Genomic DNA, 25,229 nt, shown 5'->3' with positions numbered 1-25,229 from the left:
ACCCAAACCAAAATTTATGAATTCGCTGTTCAGAAATCTCCTTTTTTTTCTGAACAGATATCCGGTGCTGAGCTAGTGTATCAGAAATGCAAATTTCATCGGATCTTCCTGCAGAGGAAAGATTTTCTTTTTCTGAATATTGGAAGAGAGAGAGAGAGAGAGAGAGAGAGAGAGAGAGAGAGAGAGAGAGAGAGAGAGCGAGAGAGAGAGAGAGAGATCATTTAAATTCTGAACGTAATTCGTTTGATTTCACTTCCTTCTGTTTGTGATGACGCAGCTACTTGTTAGTACTGCCGTGTGAGTAATGAACTTTCTAGCTAGTGTATTCCAACACATTGATGAAGCTTTACAAAGCTAGTAAACAGGAATGCCAATGGACAGACGTCAGTCAAAAACACAGTGTTTTACCATGTTTTTTGGACAATAAATAGATTTATTGGTTAATAATGACTGACTACATAGGACGGAGAGATCAGTAATGTCTATAAGTATTTACTTAAGTCGTAAACAAGGTCCCATTTACTACTGTACTTACTGGGGCAGTGGTTGATAGCGTAAATTCTATTATATATAATTTGAATAATCCCCGTGAATGGTCTTCGTAAATGATCTTTCGTTACACATTAAATGCCTGGTTTCCACGTTTGTGTTAACAGGCATTTGCCAAGTTGACTCAATATTGGTTAAGTAAACAAGGTTGAGCCACCCTCTCTCTCAGTCCCTTGTTCTATATTGACATACCAAATATATCGGCATTAGAGCAGCTTTAATAATCATTAGATTGTCAGTTGATAGTGATTAAAGGTAATTCTTCCTACAAACTGGGGCAGACAGGTCAGATACAAACATACATCCACGTGTGCACACACACACGCACACACGCACACACACGTGGTGACAAGCTCACACACAGAGAGAGAGAGAGAGAGAGAGAGAGAGAGAGAGAGAGAGAGAGAGAGAGAGAGTTTGAAATTTGGTTGTCGGGAATTCTTAATGGTTAGAATCACATCTGAACACCAAAATCACTCTTTTCAAGGCGATCTTCAAAGAGTGAACAATTGAACAAAAATATGAAGTAAACTGGCATGTTGTTTTATACTGAGTATTTGTAGAGATTTACCTGGAAGAACTTTCAGAGAATCGCTGAAAAAAATATATAAATAGAGAAAACCGAGAGGCAAATGAGACTGAAGGGAAATTCTGTAGAGGTGGTATGACAATAGAGTGATACGACAACTCGGAGGATTCCGTGGAAATTGATGCAAAAGACATTCTTAAATGAACTGTGGATATGAGCGTTGAAGGAAAATCAGTTTAACCGTGCAACATGCACACGTGCTGAATTTTATCGCGTCTATAAAAGTTAAAGAAACATCAGTTTAACTCTCCACCATTATATACCATTAAATCATTCACGTCTATGATAGCTGGAGAAATAGTTAAACTGTACGCCATTTATACGTCCTCAAAAAAATCATGCAAACAAAAGTTGGAGTTACGTCAATTAAATGATAAAATTCGTAGAGTTTTAAAGTAATCTTCGTGAAAAATAAACAATTGCTGGATGCATCTATCACATGATTTATAAAGTATTCGTGGCTAACTAATGAAGGAATGTTAGATAAACTGGTTACCCTTCGAATGATACTGCAGTGATTAACATAAGAGGAAGTCAAATGCACGCCATCCATATGTATTAGAATTAAGAAGCTCTAAACAGAGACGAGGAAACGCTGAAATATATTAGTTTGCGCACTACAGAGATGCTACATTGTTTCATGTCATTTTTTATTACAAAAAATGTATAGACATTAATTAAGCAGCAACACCTCTTAGAAAAAGGTGAAAATAGCTTAATACGCAATTGAAGAGAATGAACTTCAGAAATTAACTTTACCCACACAATGACTGGATGGTTTTACACATCTCTCTCTCTCTCTCTCTCTCTCTCTCTCTCTCTCTCCAAATAAATAATAAATAAATAAATAAATAAATAATTTCAGCATCTTAATGGATCATGCCCCATATTGTCTGATGCGAGAAAATTATGAGCATAAGTTGCAAATATACTTTCTGTTAATATGAGTATTTTGCCATGTCATGTTGATAATCCGATAGATAACGTCACACATTTCGGAAAAAGTAAATAGCAGTTTAATGCCAATTACGACAATATTTTGCTGAAAGTCGCGCCAGTTTTCTGCTTCACCAACATCACTTCAAGATACAAATAATCATGCACGCTATAGGAACTCGTAAATTTAATCATCCATAATTCCTGGTTGATTTTTTTTTGTTGGGGGGAAGGGGAGGGCCCAGAAGTGTTGTTCATTATTATTGAAAATCATACCAAATACATTTTGATTGTTACGCGTAAGACTTCGGGTCAGTTCACTCAATTGCAATAAAAAAAAAATGTGTGTTGTGTAAAATATATTTTCTCTGTGGACAGTCATCTATTACGCATAGTTTCCCAACAATAATAGTTATCATGCTATTTTTTTTTTTTTTCACGTCAGATGTTCATTGATGCGGAACAATATAAGTAATTGAAACTGATTAAACTGTAATAAAAATATGCAGAGCCATAAAGGAGTTCTAATATGGCTCATGCTCGCTTTCCGTGATACAATATCTATTTCACATTATTCATTAGTAAGGCTCTCGGCCTTTCCTAATTTCAAGTTAATAATTCAAATGACATTCAAAACATTTCCAGGAACACTGAGATGTAGCAATAAACGGAGATATCGACTTCGGTTTGATTATTAGACTAGCCTCAGAATACCCTACTTAAAAATATAGGAAATTTTGTTTCTACAGAAAAATGTAAAAATATATGTTTTCTTGTGTGTAGCTGTACAACTATGATAGCCTGTGGGTAATAATTTTTTGGAGGTTTCATCTGTTTTGAAATGTAACTGACAGATGCGTCTTGGCCGTACCAAGCATAGATAATCATAAGCAAGAGATCTACCTTTAGCTTTTTTTTTTTTTTTATAAAAACACATAAACGGACTTTAATCCCAGTATTGTAATCACAATCAAATTTTATGTTCTGTCATCAAAAGGTTTATGCATTCAAGTCACCAAACTATCTTAAGATATTGCTCAAAGAACTAGATAAATGACTATCCTCTTCTGATGGAAAGGAAAACATTTCTCGACGTTATGTAAAAAAAAAAAAAAAATCTTGAAATAACATCTCTTGATCGACAGAAGCTCCTAACAATGATGAAAATAAGCACAGGAAATCCTGACTCCTGGAAGCTACACAGATGTTAAGGAATTAAATTAACCTTACTGAGACCGATAATCCTCTAAGGATTGCACGATTCGGCAACTTGTGTCTCTCCTTCTCATGCCATAGCTTCTCTACCTGTGTCTATTTTTCTTAACTCAAAACCTTCCTTCCTTCAAGAGGCAGAAAGGTCTAAAGTAGCTTGCTTCATGGTTAAACCCCTCCCTTTCCATTTCCTTGTTTCCTTTGGGCTTGGGCAAGAGAAGGCATTTTGTCGTCCAGCCCTTTGCCATTTGTGATTTTGCTCACAAAACGCATAATAATTCTGTCTTGAATGATATTCTGTGACCCGAACCAGCTTTTTTTTTTTTTTACCAATTATAAGCCTATAAGTGTCAGAGGGACGTATTGGTTTGAATTAAATGTTAATCTTTTTTAATAGTACAACGACTATTCATAAAAACGAAAAAAAAAAAAAAATCTCTTTCCAATATGACATCTGAGAGAGGGAACCAAAACAGAACATTTCTTTTACAAAAGGAACTACTCGATCTAGCTCTGATATTACGTAGTCATCACATGAATGCAACTTTTATCACTGGACAAGGTAGCGGAGAGAATTTAAGCTAGACAGGAATGTGATTCGAAGGAAAAGAGAAGAATATTCAAAGAAAAGGCAAAGTAGAGTGTTTAATGAAGACGTAATTCCGTTATTGCACTCATCATCTATAAAGGGTTACTATTCTTATTGATTTTATGGATCCTTTGAATAACACTATCCAAGAGAATTATGGTGAAAAGGTATAATTATCTATCTAAATTATGCGTCTCATGGGATTCATGTTCCATTGTACTATCGTTTGTAGAATTAAAGGAAGCGTGTAAATCGAAAAGATTAATTCATGCTACATTTTAATACTTCTTATTTCTCTTGACCGGATGATATATTGCTTAGGTAATTATTTAATAAATCAATTAAACTATGACTTTAAACTAACGTTATTATTACTGTTATTTTTATTATTATTATAATAACCCATAATGGCCTTATGGAATATGTCCAATGGCTGCCAACATCTAAAAAAATTAGATGTCCATTTGTAGGGGAAAATGAGAAAAAATAGAAATGGCATCATATAGACAAATAACAGCAAATGAAACCATCATATTTGAAGTTAATAACTGCAGGGCATAAAACTGATGAATGATAAAGAATCTTGGATTCCTTCACTCAATAGTCTTTAAAAATGAGTCCATTCACCCACACATTGCCAAGGGCCCAATGCCCCCTCCCCCCCCCCATAAAAGGAAAATCCATATTCCAGTGGAAATACATTTTGATTATAACTTGAAATTAATACACTGGGTATCAATAATCAAATGCACGTAACTGGAAATGCAGTTATGAGTAATAAATCTCTTCCTAATCCAAATACGATGGGTTTATGAGCTTTGTAATATTCATTTTGCAATACTCAGAGTGAATTTCATTTTAGTGGTATTCCCATATTGGTACGGTAACGTAAGTGTAAACTTTAATTACAAGTGTATGGGAACAGTTTTTAGTTGCAAACTAGTACTGGATATTGGGGAACGGAATGATTTATATTAAAAATATATGCCTTTATTATTATTATTATTATTATTATTATTATTATTATTATTATTATTATTATTATCAATTCAGTAGATCAGGTCACCTATACAAGTAATTTTTATACCAATAAACTGACATACGCACTCACATATACAGTATATATACAGTATCAATATATGTATTTATGTATGTATGTATATAATATATATATACATATATATAATATATATATATATATATATATATATATATATATATATATATATATATATATATATATATATATATATATATATATATATATATTATATATGTATATTATATATATATATATATATATATATATATGTATATGTATATATATATATATATATATATATATATATATATATATATATATATATATATATATATATATACATTGATAAGATCATGTAGGGACTTTCCATCCGCTTGTGATCGATAACTTTCAGATCCTAGCCGTATCTCTCGAGGAAAAAAAGAACAGCCATTACTTCATTCCTCTTTAAACTATCGGACTACGGTTGAACACCACCTGTAGAAATTTCTATGATACCTACACGGAAAGCTCGTAAATACTAAATTCCCTACACACACTGTGCCATGTAGCTCTATCTTAAAAGAACCGACGTTTCCCTAAAACTTGGGCAATTCCGTTCCAGCATTATTTTCACTCCAAATACCCAGCATTTTCCAGGTCTTCCTGTCACCAATCATCCCAAAACCACCGAATTATACAGTACTTTAACCAAACCAAATAAGAACTCATATGCAGTACAAACTAAAGTAGTCAGTAGTTTGGAAGAAACAGATAAACATGAAATATGAAGGTTACTGATGGCTGCCGCGGGAGGCCATTTGTTGAGCATACCTAATATTTTTAACCATAAACGCAAAGCATGTCTAGATACACTGACATGATCGGTCTGATGTGAAAAAATGCCCTGAGAAGAAGGCGAGTTATGACTTCATACCTACTTCATATCCTTGTGGTTGGAGTAATGAGAGAATTTAGAGAGAGGAGGCAGAATTGGGTGCAAAGTTGTCGGACTAGAAAAGGGACATGAATGGGTGATGAATGTTGATGGTGGCAGATGATCTAATGTTCAGAAAGGTTAACAGATAGAAACTGCAAGAGCTAGCGAGAGTTAGGAATTTGTAGGGCCAAGAAATTGAAAGTAATTTTCGTCAGGAATAAATTATGTGGTAGATGGGAAACTGATAGCAGAAGCACTAAACGTTAATGTCGTTGGCGCAGGCAATAAGCTGTTGATCTGTACTGGGACTCGTGAATTAATGTACTGGCTCATGTTCCTTTGACCAACTGAAAGCATGAGAGTAGCAGCACTTATTTTTCTTTATTTTATGGTCTCCCACATCACGTATGACAGCTTTCTGCTGAAGTACACACAGGAATATAAATAAATAAATAAATAGATAAATATATATATATATATATATATATATATATATATATATATATATATATATATATATATATATATACACACACACATATATAAATATATATATACAGTATATATTTGTGTGTACTTATGAAGTAAGCTGTCACACGTGATATGGTGACCATATAAAAAAGAAATATAGTATTGCTTACTCTCATATATGTATGTATATATATACATATATATATATATATAGATATATATATATATATATGATATATATCAATATATATATATATATATATATATATATATATATATATATATATATATATATATATATAATGTATAATATAAAAGGGTTACGAAACTAAATGGATTATCACGTAAAATGGGAGCATATCTCTAATCCCTCCCATTATTCCGAACATAATGTTCCAGAGCGCGGACGCTGGGCGTTTAGAAAACTAATATACGGCGTCTGGCGCAGCTGCGTCAGTCAGTAAAGAACTCCATCTACAAATTCTGGTAAGATGTCGAGACCGTAAAACGTTAGGGAGTAAGTTAAATCCGATTTATTTTAAAGATACTGCAACAGAACGGCAGAGAGAGAGAGAGAGAGAGAGAGAGAGAGAGAGAGATGTGAAGGGAGGGGGAGCACATGGAGTCGTAAATTTATACTTGATCTCGTTTGCATCTCAGCATCCTCCGCTCCCAGGATGATAAATCCAAAATGGTCAACCAGCTGCTGTTAAAATAAGGAGAGATGCATTGCCGAGCTCCCATATTCTGGGAGGCTGAAGTACCTTTGAAAATGGTTATGAAAAGTGAGCATTACTTCCAAAAAGCTTCCATGTTTTATGACTGTGGGTCAGACATATTTTCAAAAAAGGGTTCTTCTGTCTTTCTAAATAGAGAAACAAAATATTTCAGCCAATCAAACTGGCTCAAATCATATTCACCGGGATGTATTCCGAAATAATTATTTCCTTTGGCAGACTTTTTTTGCGACAATTATTTGCTGCATGGTTTAATGATAATCCGATATGACACTGTCCTTGAACTTCTCCTGTATTTGCTTTATATGAAATTGCAATATAATTTCAGCGAGACAGTTTTATTACATATGTACCATTAAATCTATCTCAAGAATACCGGCGATTTGTTTTTATCAGTATATTTTTACCCTACCATAACCGATCAAGAAATAATATTAAACCCTAATTTGTACCAGAAATGCACCCACGCATACATAGCAAATCTCTCTCTCTCTCTCTCTCTCTCTCTGCATCTAACACAAAGGCTGTAACGGTACATTAAGAATGAAAATGACAAGACAGTTCTATTATATTGCCAGTGCAAACAAAATAGAATGAATTACGAATACTACCGATAATTTTATTTCAAACCGGTTCCGGATTGGGGAAATCCTTGAAGATAGCCATTGATTACAAACTAACATGCGCATAGTTGGTAAAAACTAACAGATCGTTAAAATATACCCTCGATAGTTAATATTCCAAGAGAAAGATCTTCAAAATAAATAGCTTCTTTCATTTTTCCTTGATATTTGTAATGATGTATGAATGAAAAATTACTTAACGGGCCTGAAGATAAGGATGACAATGAAACGATAGCGCGAGACTTTGAGGTCACGAACGATTTCAATAAAAGAAATCTAAAAATGTAGGCTTACCTTTGTAAAGTAGTAGCTAAACTTTAATTAAATAGTTTTAACACTCACCATCAGCCGGAGAAAGCGACGGCTGTCCTCCTCTTGGAAAGGAGTCGTCAGCAATGGAATTGAAGGGGTACAATGCATAAGACGTCTGAAACAGGAATATTTAGGAGAGTTAGAATAATTTACTTAATTAACTGCCACTTTGTTTAGATGCATGGATGAATGTAGATTAACGGGGCTAAGATGCAAGAAAATATTTGAAAAGGAGTTTCAGTCACACGGAACCTGTATTATTATCTAGCGAATGTCAGCCGTACGAGAGATATATGGAAATCGAGAGAAATTAAAAATGTAAATTAAAAAAAAAAAAGAGTGCTTGAAAAAATACAATATTGACGAATGAGAAGAAACACGCTTGATGGACCAAATGGCGTTCACTGGGAGCAACTACAAAACAAACAAAAGGTAAAAGCAAAAGCTACTGAAAGAAGCTGTACATTCTTCCTTATAAAAAAGCACACACACACAAAAAAAATAAAGAATGTATAAGGAAACACAATTTCACGACCTTGCATAAATGCCCTTACAAAGCGATTGTTGTTTAACAACAGCTGATATCAGAAAAGAACCTAATATCTTGCAGGCAAAATTCACTTTTAGTCCCGTGCTATTACCATCCATTTCCGTAACATGATAATATATATATACACCTGAATATCGTAACACTGCTGCAACCATTCGGTGAAGGAACACAATCCTCTCACTTCTCGGTAGAATCCTTATTAGCACCACTACTACTACAAAACCATAGTCAAGGCCAGGAGACAACTGCCACTTGGCCAATCAGGTATCACTGCTTTCCGGTTTCTGGAAGACTGGTTGCCTCAACAGCGCTGAATGTTATGTTTATGTTGATAGTGTACGATAATGACTAGTTTAAGTAATTGTTAGTAAGACTTAATTTTATTTTGAGCAAAATGATTCACGTGCTATCGTCATGAAAAATGTGACAGCTCAAAAAATGTTTTTTGAGTTATTGATACCAGCAAATAGCCCGTTCTTTGTTCCGTATTGTGGTAAAAACGTCTTATTTGCATTTGTAACACTAACCGCTAGAGGGAATGACGTGTCGCCATTACACCATAGAGAGTATAGAGTTTTAAACTTGAAATTGCTTCCCCTGAAAAAGAGCAATTTTTGAGTTATGTCACTCTTCTGGCAAATGAGAGATGTGTTCGTAATATGTAATGAGACTCCAGCGGCTTCTTACAACTAACAGTTTGCATCATAAAATTCTACCCGCTTTCTTTGTTGTCGTTTGAACATCACCATTCAATTTGCATAAAGGTGCCGCTTATCAAAACTTAATTCATTCGATTGACAGGTTTGCTTCTTTTTTCTTTTCGTTATTGCTATTATTTAATATTTCACAGCCTTGAGACAGAATTTTCTCCCGTGGTCTTTATTATTATTATTATTATTATTATTATTATTATTATTATTATTATTATTACGTATTAATGCGTGATAGCATAGACGAAGCAAGAGGAAAGAACATGGTAAAAAAATGAAGACATTAATGTGCTCTGAGATTAAAAACTTTTATAGGTGACAGTTCGACTGTACCCAAATTTTACTAATCAAGGGTTTGCCTAGTTATAGTAATCAGCTGTCATATATACATACATATATATATATATATATATATATATATATATATATATATATATATATATATATATATATGTATATATATATATATATATATATATATATATATATATATATATATATATATACATATACGATTCTTTAGCTTTTGTGGACTACTTTTCCACCCTTCACAGGAAATGTTAGTGATGATTGCCCCTGAAACTCTTAGTTTATATATGTTGTCCTTGTAGATCTTCTCACCAAACGTCCATTTTCGTTGATACTTAGGTTAGACCATAAAGGCCAGTTTCCAGCGAGACTTAATCCCTTTAAGCTGATAAAGGACTTATTGGATTATTATAGTGTTATTCTTGTCATCAGTCCTTAAAGCTTTTCTAGTCCGGAGAGACGATTTTCACATTGCTGCCTAGTACCCATACACTAATTAAAACGTATATGGAAGTCAGAAAAGAACACCACCATAAAATTCTCTCCTCATGATAGGGTTGCTTGCAAGAATAAACGAAAAAAGAAAGCTATGTATTCGTATTTCAACAAAACGTTGAACATGCGTTTAAAAATGAGCGCAATGCATCCTTTTTCATGGCGGTGAAGCAGGCAGAAATTTGCATGAACGTCTCTCCGAACATATAATATAAATAAGAATGAATGACAAGAATAATGTTTTAGTAATGCATTGTTGTCGTGGGAATAGGAGAACAGCTTTGATGATTGCAAAATAATGTTTAAAACGAACAACAAAAAGCGCAGGGTTGCGGAAAGGGCTTTAACTAAATCCATACTAATAGTGCTTGGCAACAACTCATTTGGTATTCTAGACCAGATCAACTAGGAGCGTGTCTCTTTGGAAACATCTTTTGGCTGTGACGCGAGAATCTAAAATGGATACTGTTTCTGTGCTCGACCAGCATCACTTACCAGGTAATCCTGTTCCCCAACCCAGTGAAAACCCTTATGAAAATGAACGAAAATGAAGGCAGGTGAGAAGATCTGCAAGGTGAGCATATAGAAACAGTTTCAAGAGTAAGCTTCGCTTACATTTCTTCTAAAGAAGGGGACGGTAAATCTTGAAAGCTAAAGAATCCTGGATTTTTACAAAAAATATATTTCAAGAATCTCCACATTAATGGTCCTCTAGTATCTCGTATTAAGCTGGGAAGTACACTACTTCACGACACAATTCGATGCCATTTTACTTTCCTTCTGAAGAGCTGCTTTACAAAATTTCACTTCTAGTTCCGGTTTCAACACCCCCGGAGGATTTGTTGAGCTAAAAGAAAAGATTGAAAAATCCTAGGATTACTTCTCTCTCCTCATGAGGATTGCCTTCCTTTGGCATCCCCATCAACTAAGCGGATTAGAATAATAGTTGCTTCATGCGTCCTTTATATGCTGAGAGTGAGAGCGTCTCTTGAGAAGTTACAGATGCATTTTCTCGGGAGCTTGGTGCCTTTGCCGTATGAATTTGAAGTTATGGTTTTAGGTTAGTTGCATATGTTATGCAAAATAAGAAAGAAACTAATTGCGTGTTATTTATAATTTTAGTTAACACAAATCTAATATTCGACGTGGCTTTTGAAATTTCTCACAAAAGCGAAAACAGGAATCAATCTCTCTCTCTCTCTCTCTCTCTCTCTCTCTCTCTCTCTCTCTCTCTCTCTCTCTCTCTCTCCTTTATTACTTGACATTCAAGTCTGACTGTCTCCTGATCATCGGCATCAGTCTGGCAATTCTTTTTAATGAGGTAACATACTGCATGTAATTAAAGTTAAGGAGGTCAAATACAGAGGATCCCAGGACTTTAATGATACCTCATTGACCTGGCGGCACTTTAGGCTCATCAAGTTCCAAGAATTTTTGCCGAAGATCAATCGGCTTCATGAACTATCTCTTGACTTTGGACTTTATTCATACTTAGATTTACATGATCTCCTACATCTTGGTACTTTCGTTCTTTTTCCCCCTCTTGTCCTTTGAATATACGGTATACGGATTATACACACACACACACACACACACACACACACATATATATATATATATAAATTTCTGACTCACATCAGGTTCGAACCCAGGTCTTTCAGTTGAAAGTCCTCGGTTCAGCCCTGATGTGAGTCAGAAATTTATTTCTGTTCCACACGTGATTGTGTTGATTATTTCTCTCTCTCTCTCTCTCTCTCTCTCTCTCTCTCTCTCTCTCTCTCTCTCTCTCTCTCTCTCTCTCTCTCTATATATATATATATATATATATATATATATATATATATATATATATATATATATATATATATATATATATATATATATATACAATGCCTAAAAGAGACGAATATAGAATATTTTACCATTCTGATTCTTAACGAGTACTGTTTTGAATAAAGTTGCTTACTTCAGCGTCAAAGACCCATTAAAGTTTGCTGTAAACCTTGTACTCATTTCACTGCATAGATCACGAGCACCCGAATGAACATGCCCTTAGAATATTTAAAGTCTTTTTTACATAACAAATAAGGGTGAAAATTTCCCAGTCTAGTTCATGTTCTTGAAGAGCGAAATCTATCCGAGATGACCATTTCTTCTGCGAGTGCGGGAGTTCATGAGAAACTGACCCTGGATATTTGCATGCGCCCAATGGTAAAACATGCATGCACAACCTAATATATGCGTTCGATCCTTACCATTCTATGAATACGATCTCCCCGAGTTCGTCTTATCGGTTTCCTATGAATATTTGTCCGGATTACTGAGAGATTCCTTCTTTGCTAAGACGATGAATGGAAGGGAGTCTGCAGTTTCCCTCAGAGCGATTCAGATTTGTGGTTTTCTTACAGGCTTGTTTCGGTCTTGATTTGTGATGAGCTGTTCGCCCATTAATCGTTAGACCATAAAAGAATGAATGACTTTTTTTTATCTAAATAGGGATTGGCTAAATTACTGAATTACTTGTTGACGGAGAGAGAGAGAGAGAGAGAGAGAGAGAGAGAGAGAGAGAGAGAGAGACGTGGTTTTCTTATAGGCTTGTTCCGATCTTGATTTGCAATGAGCTGTTCGCCCATTAATCGTTAGACAATAAAAGAATGAATGACTTTTTTTATCAAAATAAGGATGGGCTAAATTACTGACTTACTTGTTGAGAGAGAGAGAGAGAGAGAGAGAGAGAGAGAGAGAGAGAGAGAGAGAGAGGTGGTTTTCTTAAAGGCTTGTCTCGATCTCGATTTGCAATGAGCTGTTCGCCCATTAATCTTTAGAAAATAAAAGAATGCATGAAATTTTGTTGAGAGAGAGAGAGAGAGAGAGAGAGAGAGAGAGAGAGAGAGAGAGAGAGAGAGAGAGCGGGGGTTGGTGTAGGGGTGAAGATTGTCTTACGGAGGGGCTTCAGTTTATAATTGTTTCTTGGTTTACATTCTGACGCAGTATCGATTCCTCACATCTCTTGTATTTCCTCAGTTATCTCTCGCTCTCTTCACTCCAGCTGCGACCTATAACAGTTACCTAAAAATTACCTACTCTATCTGGTACACAGCGGTGAGCACAGTGTGCTACACTGAGAGAGAGAGAGAGAGAGAGAGAGAGAGAGAGAGAGAGAGAGAGAGAGAGAGAGAGCCTTAATGCCTTGGAGTATCTTGTTTTCAAGTTACTCGAATTAAACTTTGGCCAAAAATTTGATTATGAAATACCGGAGAATTCTCTGAGAATTGTTTCAAATTCTGGAATGTGTCATAATGAGTTCTGCAAAAGTTTTCGTAAACGGGTTCTGGTTTGGATTGGAATTTTTTATATATATATATATTTCGGAAAGGGAATGTAGGAAGAAAAATACAAAGCCGGGAGAGGTGAAACTATGCTGGAGAAATGTTGGGTACAGAATGGTAATGACGAGATGATAATTAAATTCTTATGCAGCTCTGAACGTCACCCAGAGAAAAGAGCTAACGTCTCCCTCGATAAGGTTTCGGTTGCAGTCTGGTCTGTTTAGTTAAATTATCGTTTTTAATTTCAAACACAGATAGCAATTTATGCATACTGTAAACGAATACACCTCAAGTAAATAACCCTGAGGAATACATAAATAAAGAAAGAAAAAGTCGAAATGCTTCCCCAAACAATAAAATGCCCTGAAAGGAGAGAAATACGTCTCTAGAAAAAAGAATCCCATCAATCGTTGTTATGAATAGAAGTCACAGCAAAAATGTTCTGCTACGTGAAGCGTATAATGGAGAGCATTTACAGCAACAGCAAGCCTACTCCGAAAGTCATTATATTACGGGTTGATCGTGGGAGCAGGAACCGGAACCGAAGCAAAGGGCCAGGATCTTCCAACAACATCTGGAAGAAAGCATCACACATACACATGCACGCACACACAAACATACACACACAAACACACACACACATATATATATATATATATATATATATATATATATATATATATATATATATATATATATATATATATATATATATGCATACATATTCAATATCCGAGACGAATCAGAGTTTGAGTATTGAAGAATGTGCGGCAGTATGGATGAATCTGCCCGGTATTCGCAATAAATGAAAGAGACTGATTGTGCATAGCAACCGCCCAACCAAGAGAATGACAAGCTCATCAAAGGATTATTAAAATTCACAAAACTTCTAATGACTTTTAATTAGCTTCCTGTGGAAGGTTCCTGAAGTTTCCGAGAAGTCTGACAGCCACATCAATGAGCTTAATATTTACCTAGTGAGCAATATGAGATTTAGGGAGATTAATTCGGCAAAATAGACATCATGCGACGAATGGAAAAATAAAAAAACATGGAGTGTATTATGATGATGCAGAATATATATGAAGACTCGTGCGGTATATATATATATATATATATATATATATATATATATATATATATATATATATATATATATATATATATATATATATATATATAATATGAGACATACAGCATTAGGACTTCAGAAGTTGCTACTGAAAGTTGAGCTTACAGTTATTTCTCTCTTCGTTCCTTGTGAGTCAGAAAGTTATTTCTGTTAGACAATGTTCTCATGTGTTCATAATATATATATATATATATATATATATATATATATATATATATATATATATATATATATATATATATATATATATATATATATATATATATATATATATATATATATATGTTTTGTGTGTGTATATATATTGTGTATACAGTATTGTACGTGTGTTTTATGTGTCTCGGTGCATACCTAAATATCTGAATCTGAATTTACATCTCGCAGATTGGTAGATCCTTTTAATGTCACACAGCCTGCCATTCCACGAAATTGAATTTAAATCCAGAAATAATATACTGAGATTAACTAAGAACGGAAAACAAGCAAAAACGCATAAATCCATTATCTCCTTCAAAAGCTACTGGCGTTAGTATTGTAATTATTTTTAATAAGAATTTTTTTTTTTGCAGAATTCATTTCATGGAACTCGAATTCGATAAAGTGTACTTTCTCTTGTTAATGAATGAAAATAATGAAATCTTAATTTCATATTAGACTGAATCTTTCTTAATAATGAAATAAATAATTGAAAAATGTAAATGTATAAAAGCCTTGTTTTACATCTCGCCATTACGAATATGATTCACCCATTCTCTACCGGAAAGTCGCAGTAATGATTGGCAAATCCTACACAAGAGCACTCATAGGATTTTCTCTAACTCATAATTCAACAATTACAACGAATCGCGATATTAACAACTCAAAGAGGCTTTATTATGAGGCCATTCTATTGTAATGGCAATAGCATATGCTGAAAGGAACTGTGGTTTTTCCCAAATGCCATCATAAACAGGGCTTAAAAGTACCATTGTTTACCAAACAGTATGGTAGATGACTGCAATACTAAAGAGATTGTATATCTTACGGTTACAAAGATTCGACAAATACGATGATCTCTATAAATCAGCGACAAAGCTCATTTACTATTCGAGCAGCGATGTTATTATGAAGGCAATACTTAGGATCATATAAAATCGAACGGTTTTTAACCCTAGGATAAAGGCTGCACACTGCAATCTGAAATTCTAATAAAATAATCACATAAATATTGATCATTTCTGGAAAATGGCAGCATCATAAAAGCTACATCTATTTTTTCGTTATTTTTTTTTTAAGTATTAAACTTGTATTTACCACATTTAGCGTTCTGTACAATGACAACTGTAATTTTTACTAGTTTTTAGACGTTTCATTATACAAAGACAATAACGTTCTCGTGTCTCCGAGATGGGAAAGGCCTACTGTACTTGTCTCAGTTTTACCCAAGAAGTTTGCCAGCATCCTTACCCCAGTGTTTGTGGTCAATTTTGTCCCACCGTCAACACTGCTCCCTCATCCTTGATTGTTGTAGGCACTCGTGTAAAGTCTTGCGGCTCTATGAATAAAATCAGTTCTTAACAGTCACTTCTATAATGGGGGAACTCTCTTCCATCCTACGTGTTTCCCGAATTGTTCAGCCCCTAGCGACTCGGCGTGATTAAATCAGCGACTCTACCTTTGTATTTTTACCAATGAAAACTGCTTAAATAAACCTTTACTAACTAAAAAATTAGAATCTATTCATTTTTAAACAATAATAGATAAAAAAAAAGTTAAGTATACCTTAGTTTAACCAGACCACTGAGCTGATTAACAGCTCTCCTAGGGCTTGCCCGAAGGATTAGACTTATTTTACGTGGTTAAGAACCAATTGGTTGCCTAGCAACGGGACCTACAGTTTATTGTGGAATCCGAACCACATTATAGCAAGAAATGAATTTCTATCACCAGAAATAAATTCCTCTAATCCTTCACTGACCGGCCGGGGATTTGAACGCGGGCCTAGGAGAGTGCTAGGTGAGTACGATATCGACCCGTCCAGTGAAGACCTATAATAGATCAAATGGATAGGTTTTATATTTAGGTTATTATAAGGTTTTATATTCATTCAATAACCTAAATACAAAACTTATCCACTTGATCTATTATTGTTTAAAAACGAATAGATTCTATTTTTTTTAATTAGCAAAGGTTTATTTAAGCAGTTTTCAATGGTAAAAATACAAAGGTAAGCATGCTGTTTTAATGGTTTTATATTCAGTTTGTTATAATCAGTGAAACGCTATCTGTCAATTAGATCTAATTGACATTCATAGTGATTCTGAGCAAAAAAAAAAAAGAAAAAATTGCCAGAATATTTGTTTTAATTTAATAAAAAAAACTTTACAATTTCTATGATATTAAAGGCTGCATTTCTTCTAAAAAAACAATCGTACATATCAGATATGAGTATGAATGAAAAGGGGAGAAACTTGGTGGAAATACCAGAAAAACCCTGAAAGGGCAAAAAATCACGATAATTTATGGGACAAACCGCCGTGACAACGACTCCAGGAAGCGATAAAAACTCCCTGGATGACAGTCGAAGGACATTGGTTCTTCAATGTGTTTTCAAAAGCTGTCCGATTTGGTCTGTTTGGGAGGCATTTTATTGCCTCGCCTCCAACTATAAAACTTGGCGATTGTTTGATGTTTTCTTTCTTACACCCGATACAAATGGTCTTGCAACAGTTGTAAATTTCTGTATGTATCTCACTTTCCCACTCGACAGAACACTGTTCTGATCTTAGATTATCATGGTTTTGATATACATACAACTCACATCAATTGAACTTTGAATGATTGTTTTCTTGAATTTTCTGTACGAATCTGGCATCCTTATTTGATAGTAATTTTTTGACCTCACGTAATCTGCGTAGTAATAATATAGCATTTCATTACATTTTTTTTTTTAAAGTAAGTTTTGTTAATTTACAATATACAGTATGACCAGTAGGCTGGAATGCTTGATCTGCATTTTCAAGCTCGGCATGAATATATGAATAAAGATAATAATTTATTTTAATTTCAGTTTCATAAAAGGTGACGATGATTGGCACTGATAGCAATGAAATAGATTCCATACGGTGATACAGAACCGTAAATATATCATGTGTTCTATGTATTTTGATTTGCTGAAACTACGTGAGTTTTTCCATGAACACTCCGCATTATAATACACAGCGAATAAAGAAAGCTAAAGGATTTTGTTATATATAGAGAGAACACCTACAGTATTCGAAGCCTGTCGCAGAAACGACTGTATATAAAAGTTTTATAAACCACGAGGTAAAAGAAGTAAAAATACTATTTTTAATGGGCAGCATATACGTTCTATTTACAGTCTTAAATAGGCCAAATGTGAGCCTGTGAGGCACAGTTAGAGAGCGAGACTATGCATAAAAAAAAGCGTATCTCGAGATAATTTTGTCGTACTTTCTTAGTACCCACGAACGCTTGCAAGCACGTAACTTAAAGATGCAAAATGAACAGGGTCTTTGTTAAATTTTATTTAGTTCCCACGCATACGTGCCCGCCCACAGAGAGAGAGAGAGAGAGAGAGAGAGGATGCTGATGATGGGTGGAAGGGAAAAATGCAGCTCCATGACGAATTTCATTAAAAAATCATATGTATTTCTTGCGTAAACAACATTTTATCTTACCTAATAATTTAAAGAACGAGGTCATTAAAATTAAAATTAGCTACCCTTAAAGAAAAATGCTTTCATTTTCTTACGATCTCCATAATTCGGCGCGAGGTGCACGCTGAAGAAAGGATTTAAGAAGAGGAATGGCGCTGCAACAACCAACAAAGAGAAGGAGGAAACTCTAACCTAGGAGGAACTTAGGGCTTTTCGCACAAGATATATATCTGCCAGACAAAGAGAGAGAGAGAGAGAGAGAGAGAGAGAGAGAGAGAGAGAGAGAGAGAGAGAGAGAGAGAGAGAGCGGTTTCTAATATCGAGAGAGAGAGAGAGAGAGAGAGAGAGAGAGAGAGAGAGAGAGAGCGGTTTCTAATATCGAGAGAGAGAGAGAGAGAGAGAGAGAGAGAGAGAGAGAGAGAGAGAGAGGACGGTTTCTAATATCGAGAGAGAGAGAGAGAGAGAGAGAGAGAGAGAGAGAGAGAGAGAGAGAGAGAGAGGGCGGTTTCTAATAACGAGAAAGAGAGAGAGAGAGGGCGGTTTCTAATAGAGAGAGAGAGAGAGAGAGAGAGAGAGAGAGAGTATATGACAAAATCTTTTAACCACGATGAAGTGAGAATTACGTTACCACAGTAAACTGTTTTATTATTAGGCATGATTATGTATGCTTTAACAAAGGTATGCTTTTTTTTTTCTCTCTCTCTATCTCTCTTTCTCTCCTGATGGTCTATAGACAGCAGAAGTAAATCTAGCAAAATGCGTAGAAGTTAAATACATGATTGAGAGCAAAAAAGAAGGAAAAAAATATCACAATCATTTTAAATGAGTCGAAAGTCAACGGAAACCGCGGCCAGCACAGGAATTTTTTTTCTAGTATTAAAGCAAAAACCTACGTAACGAAAAAAGGGAAAAATCTAGGAATTTGAAATTCCTGAATGCTTTCTGTAACGTATGTGAGAGTATTCATTACTGGTTGCCTGATCTCTCTCTCTCTCTCTCTCTCTCTCTCTCTCTCTCTCTCTCTCTTCTCTCTCTCTCTCTCTCTCTCTCTCTCTCTCTTAGATCTATTTCACTTCAAATTCCACACACACTTACGAAACGAATCTGTGATGGCGTTTCATTTTCACCCCAAATCTTGACATAGGTTACAGGGAAGGAATTCCAACACTGATAACATTTTTAACACTTTATGGTGACCCGAAGATAAAACGACAGAAAGAGAGAGAGTCATTCAAGTAACACGTTCAGTAATATGGATACCGGAAGCAAGCAATGGGCTATCATTAATGTCAGTAAATGCTGTGAAATCTCCTTATCATTTCCTTCACCATTAGTCAAACTTTTATAAAGTATTTTTTTTTCACTAATTATGAAATATATATATATATATATATATATATATATATATATATATATATATATATATACATACATATATGGATAATCCCACTTCCTCAAAATAACAGCCGAGTCATGAATTCACAACAAAAAAAACGTCTATTTGAAAACATTTCGTTTCAGCATGGAAAATCTTTTTGAAAAATCTTTGGTACAGAAAATATTAGTTCACACCTTCGTTACCTATTCATGCTCGCAAAAAAATGTTCTCTGGCTGTGAACCATCGAGCATTTTATATTTCGAAAATTTGCACTGTTCCCAACTTGAAAAATAGGCGAGACAATTTTGGCAGTAGCGTTAAGTGAAAAGAATTGTTTTGAATTAACATTTGAGGAAGTTCTCATATAATTTTGCCACCCTCCAAACAAAGAAAACTCAGGATTAGAGAACACAATTTTTTTAAAAGAAGGAAGCGTAAATAAAGGCCGATGAGTAATTCAACTTTGCTCTTTACCCGACGGAACTCGCTTTAAACTCTGCAAAAGTTTGTCATTGGTGACTGTTGCTTAGTAGAAAGGTTACACAAAAATTATGATTAAGTCATTATAAATAAAAATTATGATGCAACAAAAGTCATTGTAATATTTTAAGAAAAGCGGTCGCGCTACTCTCTCTATAGAATATGATAATAAGATTTATGCACAACATTATTCTCAAACGTCCCAAATATATAAACCGTGAACATGTTTTGTCTTTTCAACTAAATCTAAAAAGGGATCGAGAACCTTTGATCGAGTAACATAAGCGAGATATGATGTGAAGACATAAGTAGTTAAAGTGGTTAAAGAAATGTTTTTGCATAATTAATGACTCAGAAAACTGCTATCTGTTGCTTCCCCTTAAAGGCCGCCACTAACGTTCAGTTATAACTGCGCAGTTATGCCAGCGCAGTCGGCCTGTGCAGGCAAAACTGAACCCGCAAACGTTCAGTTTTGTCTGCAAGTCATAACTGCGCAGGTATAACTGAACGTTAGTTGGTTCAGTTTTACCTGCACAGTTGGCCTGCGCAGGCAAAACCGAACCCACTAACGTTCAGTTTTGCCTGCACAGGCATAACTGCTCAGGTATACCTGAATGTTAGTGGGTTCGGTTTTGCCTGCACAGTCGGCTTGTGCAGGCACAGCTGAACCCATTAACGTTCAGTTTTGCCTGCACAGGCATAACTGCGCAGATGTAACTGAACGTTAGTGGGGTTCAGTTTTACCTGCACAGTCGGCCTGTGCAGGCAAAACCGAACCCACTAACGTTCAGTTTTGCCTGCACAGGCATAACTGCTCAGGTATAACTGAACGTTAGTGGCGGCCTTAATGTAACGAAACCTTTGTGGCCGATTTCGTTTTCTCTTATAGTTAATATGGTACGGAAACGGGAACTATGTACAATACGTAATGAGTGTTAAATAATCAAGTCTAAAAATAATGAAACTTACGTACAATCTTTAAACGTTTTTCCGCATGGGAGTTTATCACGTTAGAGGACAATGATGTTAATATTTATCATTATTCGTTCACGAGAGTATTACGAAAAAGACCAACTGAGAGAAAAGGAAGTCATGATCTCATGGATAAAAGGAGAAAAGTTACATTTGTTTTTCCGTATTACAACAATAAATAAAATTGTGACTTATTATAATGAAAATATGTTTTTAGCATAGCATAGGGAGAAACGCTTGCGACCAATCTATGGTTTCTGAGTGGTTGATAAGTTTGGTCGACAAACAATGTTTGTCTCATGTTCATAGGAAATTTATTTTCGTATTCATTATTCTGAAAGACTTATCAACGCTAAAAACGACTTCAAGTTGATTCAGAATTATATCTACTTCCATTGATAAGGACCTTGCTATTTGTTTGAATTTCCATCTGACTTTATTTCACAATTCGTCTGTCTGTTTGACGTTTGCATCTCTCATTCTCTCTTGCCAGTCCTGTGGAATAATGAATACCCTCTGATATCTTTTTTTTTTATTATTATCCTGTTCCCATCCAGTCTAATATTTAGCCCTTAAAAGTTTAAAAAATTCATTGTCTTTCAATTCGTTGTCAGTTATGAAGTCAAGATAGTGAATGAATGAACACATGAACACGTAAAAAGTCGGTATTGTGTAACGAAGTTTCAAATTTCTAATCTCTGACCTGCCAGCTAGCGTTACACAGGCACGCACAGCAAGCATGAGCACACTCACAAACACGCACACATACACACACACATGCACACACAAATATATATGTATATATATATATATATATATATATATATATATATATATATATATATATATATATATATATATATACAGTGTATATATATATATATATATATATATATATATATATATATATATATATATATATATAACAAAAATCAGGTAAGATGTAATTATATAATATATCATACATGTTATCTTCCAAGTTATATATGGAAGTTGGCATTATGAAATTTACTTCAGTTTCATCTAGAAATTGCTGTAAGGCATGACTGGATCATCTAAAAAGTTAGCAGCATTTACAAAAATCTCCTGATTATGCATTTACTTAATTTCAGCGGGCATAGAATTATCATTTGTGGGGAAAAAAGATTCCCATTAATGCATTGAAATGTAAGAATATTTTGAACATTTCCAAAATGGTAATCCTTTGTAACCCTCCCCCTCAACTTCCTAGATTGAATAATTTTCCGCAGATAAAATGTCGAAAATACTTCCAACTTCTCTCTACTAGTACTTTCTAATACCGATTTCCAGTCTGCGATTTAGGCACCAACTCTTCATCGATTCTCTGACAATGTCCAGGGAAATAGTGAATGATTTCACCAGCCAAACGCCGACGCAGGAGCAAAATTAGCCCCTTTGGCGAAGGAGTATCAAGCCTGAGAGTGTGCTTGAACTATTTTTAATTTGGAGTAAGTCCCTGCATCCGTTTTCTACCTCGCTTTACGTAAAATAATTCCATAGACATTCGCGTTACTAGCGACAGTTGAAATGAACGTTTCCTTGTTACTGAATGCCACATAAATACCCGATGACGTACGACATATCTTATGTAAGTGTTCCCCATTTTCCCTTTTCATTATTTCGTTTTTTTTTTCACATATGGGCATTTTATTTAGAGGAAGTTTGCGTTACTAATTAATTGTGCTTTAGGTTTGTTCTATATAAATATTTGCACTCTGAATAACAATGATGGTCATAGAAAGGCACACTTCATTCCTGTACTGGCAAGTTCAGTAAATAAAATGAATAACTGCAGTTTTGTAGATATCATAATATACTATACAGTTCTTGGAAAGCTTTATTACTGTGTAACGCACTTACGGTTGGGCATAATACAGTTGTACTTTTGTTAATTTCTTTCAGAACTGAATCTGCTGTAACAAATATGCGTAACGCAAAATTGCGTAACCATCTTATTGACGATGACAGATGAAGAAGGTCTTGGATGTTTTATTCTACTGACTTTAAATATTTTCAGAAGAGTTCTCACACACGACGTAGGCCCTTTGGATTAGGATGAATAATATATTTTTTTTTTCAATAACACAAGAATATAAGATGATATTTACGTCGCCAAAACCTTGTGAGATGCTGTAGAGGATGAAAGTGTTATGTGTTGAGCTATTTTCACGTTTGTTGGATTATACCCTTTCGCTCTGGTTCTCAGTTCTCCCACGGCCTGAGTTGGTCTTTGATCCTTATCCCTGCGATAATAAAGAAATCGTTCAGTAAACACCCTCGGAGAGGTGTTGGGCGAAATTGGTTTTGGAATCGGCACAAATTCCTTCTGTATCGTATTTCTTCGAATAGATGGATATTTTTCTTAAACAACAAAATATAGCTCGTTCGGAGGTAGGGCTGAAACCTTAGTTATAGATTACGAAGTCCCCAGTAAAATTAGGATTCAACCTGTCTCTGTTTTTGTCTGTGTGTGTGTGTGTGTCTCTCTACACACACACACACACACACACACACACACACAGAAACACACACACACACACACACACACACACATATATATATATATATATATATATATATATATATATATATATATATATATATATATATATATATATATATATATATATATATATATATATATATATATATATATATATATATATATATATATATATATATATATATATATATATATATATATATGATACCACAGGATAGCAGGGAATAACAGGCATAAGTTCAGTACTAAGCTCTCAAGGTTAGTCACGAATCATATACATACATACTACATACATATTACACACACACACACATACTGTACATATATATATATATATATATATATATATATATATATATATATATATATAGATATATATATATATATATATATATATATATATATATATATATATATATATATATATATATATATATATAGGAAACATTTACCCTAGGGGTACATTTCCATTATTTTCCTAACAACTCGTGCTGTTGTCACAGGAGAAGTGTCTTGTCTAGTAAATCATTCGTCGTTGATATATCTGGACCATGTGAATTTCATTAGCTGTTTAACTCTGAAATGATGACTTCCTTGGGCAATTTATTACGTTCCTCACGAGGAAACGACTTGCTAATTATTCGCTGACGAAAAGTGCCGCAAGAGCTCCGCTGACGCAGAGGGAATGATTTACAGTCAGGGTGCTTTTGGACTGGAATATCCAAAGAAATGTTCAGAAATCTATGAATAATCTATTTTTCACTGAAAAGAGCCTCTCTCTTGTTCAGAATGTCTTTATAAAAGCTATTTTTTTTTTTTGCCTATTTAATTTACTCAGGTCGCAAACTCATGAAATATGGAATTTATTCCCTTCCCCCAACTCGCCCTGACGGTCTTGGTCGTACTTATACAGGTAAATTGAAGGCCCCATCTTCCGCAGCTATTATACCGCTCTCAAATTTATGAACTAGATATTTAGAGGTACCCATATTTTCCTTTTCATAGTCACTGCTATTGTCGCAAGGGAATTGCATTTTCAAGTGAACGACTCCATATAGATATATTTAGAATAACTGAATTTCGTTTACGGCTTCATCGAAAACAAATTTCGACTGCGTCCTTTGTAATTTTATTACATTTCTCGCGAAGAAACGACGCAGTTTTCGAAACCAATTTCGTTCTTCCGTCCACGAAATATGATTAATCCTGAAGCTTGCATCTGCGAGCTACCCCTAATGAAGATTGCATTATCAACATCATTAACGTTACGGTTTCCTTACCTATACACTCTCGGATGCAACATTTTAAAATGAGACCATTCGTGCGTAATTGCTTATTGCATTTGAGAACCAGGAATATGATTACTCTGCAAATGCAGATTTATAATGGAGTCACAATTTGACAACGGCAAATATAGAATATTGTGGTGGAATGGAATGTTTAGGAATTGCATTGGTTTTATTCCATCATTCATGGTAGCGGTATAAAGCTAATGCGAATGGCTTTGAACAGATAGGTCTTTGATTTCCAGCTCGTTTCCGTCCTTTGGGAAACTAATCGAACAGTGTGGTTGATGGGTGCTCAACATTCTGTTTACCAATATCTGGTTGCATATTAGCTCAGTTACTCTGAATTCGTCTATTCCCTTTCGTTTAGTTGTTCTGTTGCTTTAAAATATGCCGGCCGCTGGGGAGTTAAACATTGGGCCTAG

At 34.7% G+C, this 25,229-nt stretch overlaps 1 long non-coding RNA gene across 3 annotated transcripts in view; it reads right to left on the bottom strand.

Moving 5' to 3' along the window:
• Positions 1–25,229, bottom strand: part of LOC136833327 (uncharacterized) — a 326,360-nt gene that overhangs the window by 195,510 nt on the left and 105,621 nt on the right. For 2 of the 3 annotated variants that reach the window (XR_010851431.1, XR_010851430.1), the window contains exon 7: positions 8,010–8,094. This is a non-coding gene — a long non-coding RNA (uncharacterized lncRNA). Of the gene's footprint in view, positions 1–8,009; positions 8,095–8,656; positions 8,755–25,229 lie in introns of those variants that run through there. The other variant, XR_010851433.1, reaches the window with a different exon arrangement.

The sequence above is a fragment of the Macrobrachium rosenbergii genome, chromosome 51 (assembly GCF_040412425.1).
Source record: "Macrobrachium rosenbergii isolate ZJJX-2024 chromosome 51, ASM4041242v1, whole genome shotgun sequence".
Classification (NCBI taxonomy): domain Eukaryota; kingdom Metazoa; phylum Arthropoda; class Malacostraca; order Decapoda; family Palaemonidae; genus Macrobrachium; species Macrobrachium rosenbergii.
Note: the sequence above shows the minus strand (reverse complement) of the source record. Positions and strands in the feature narration are given on the sequence as shown.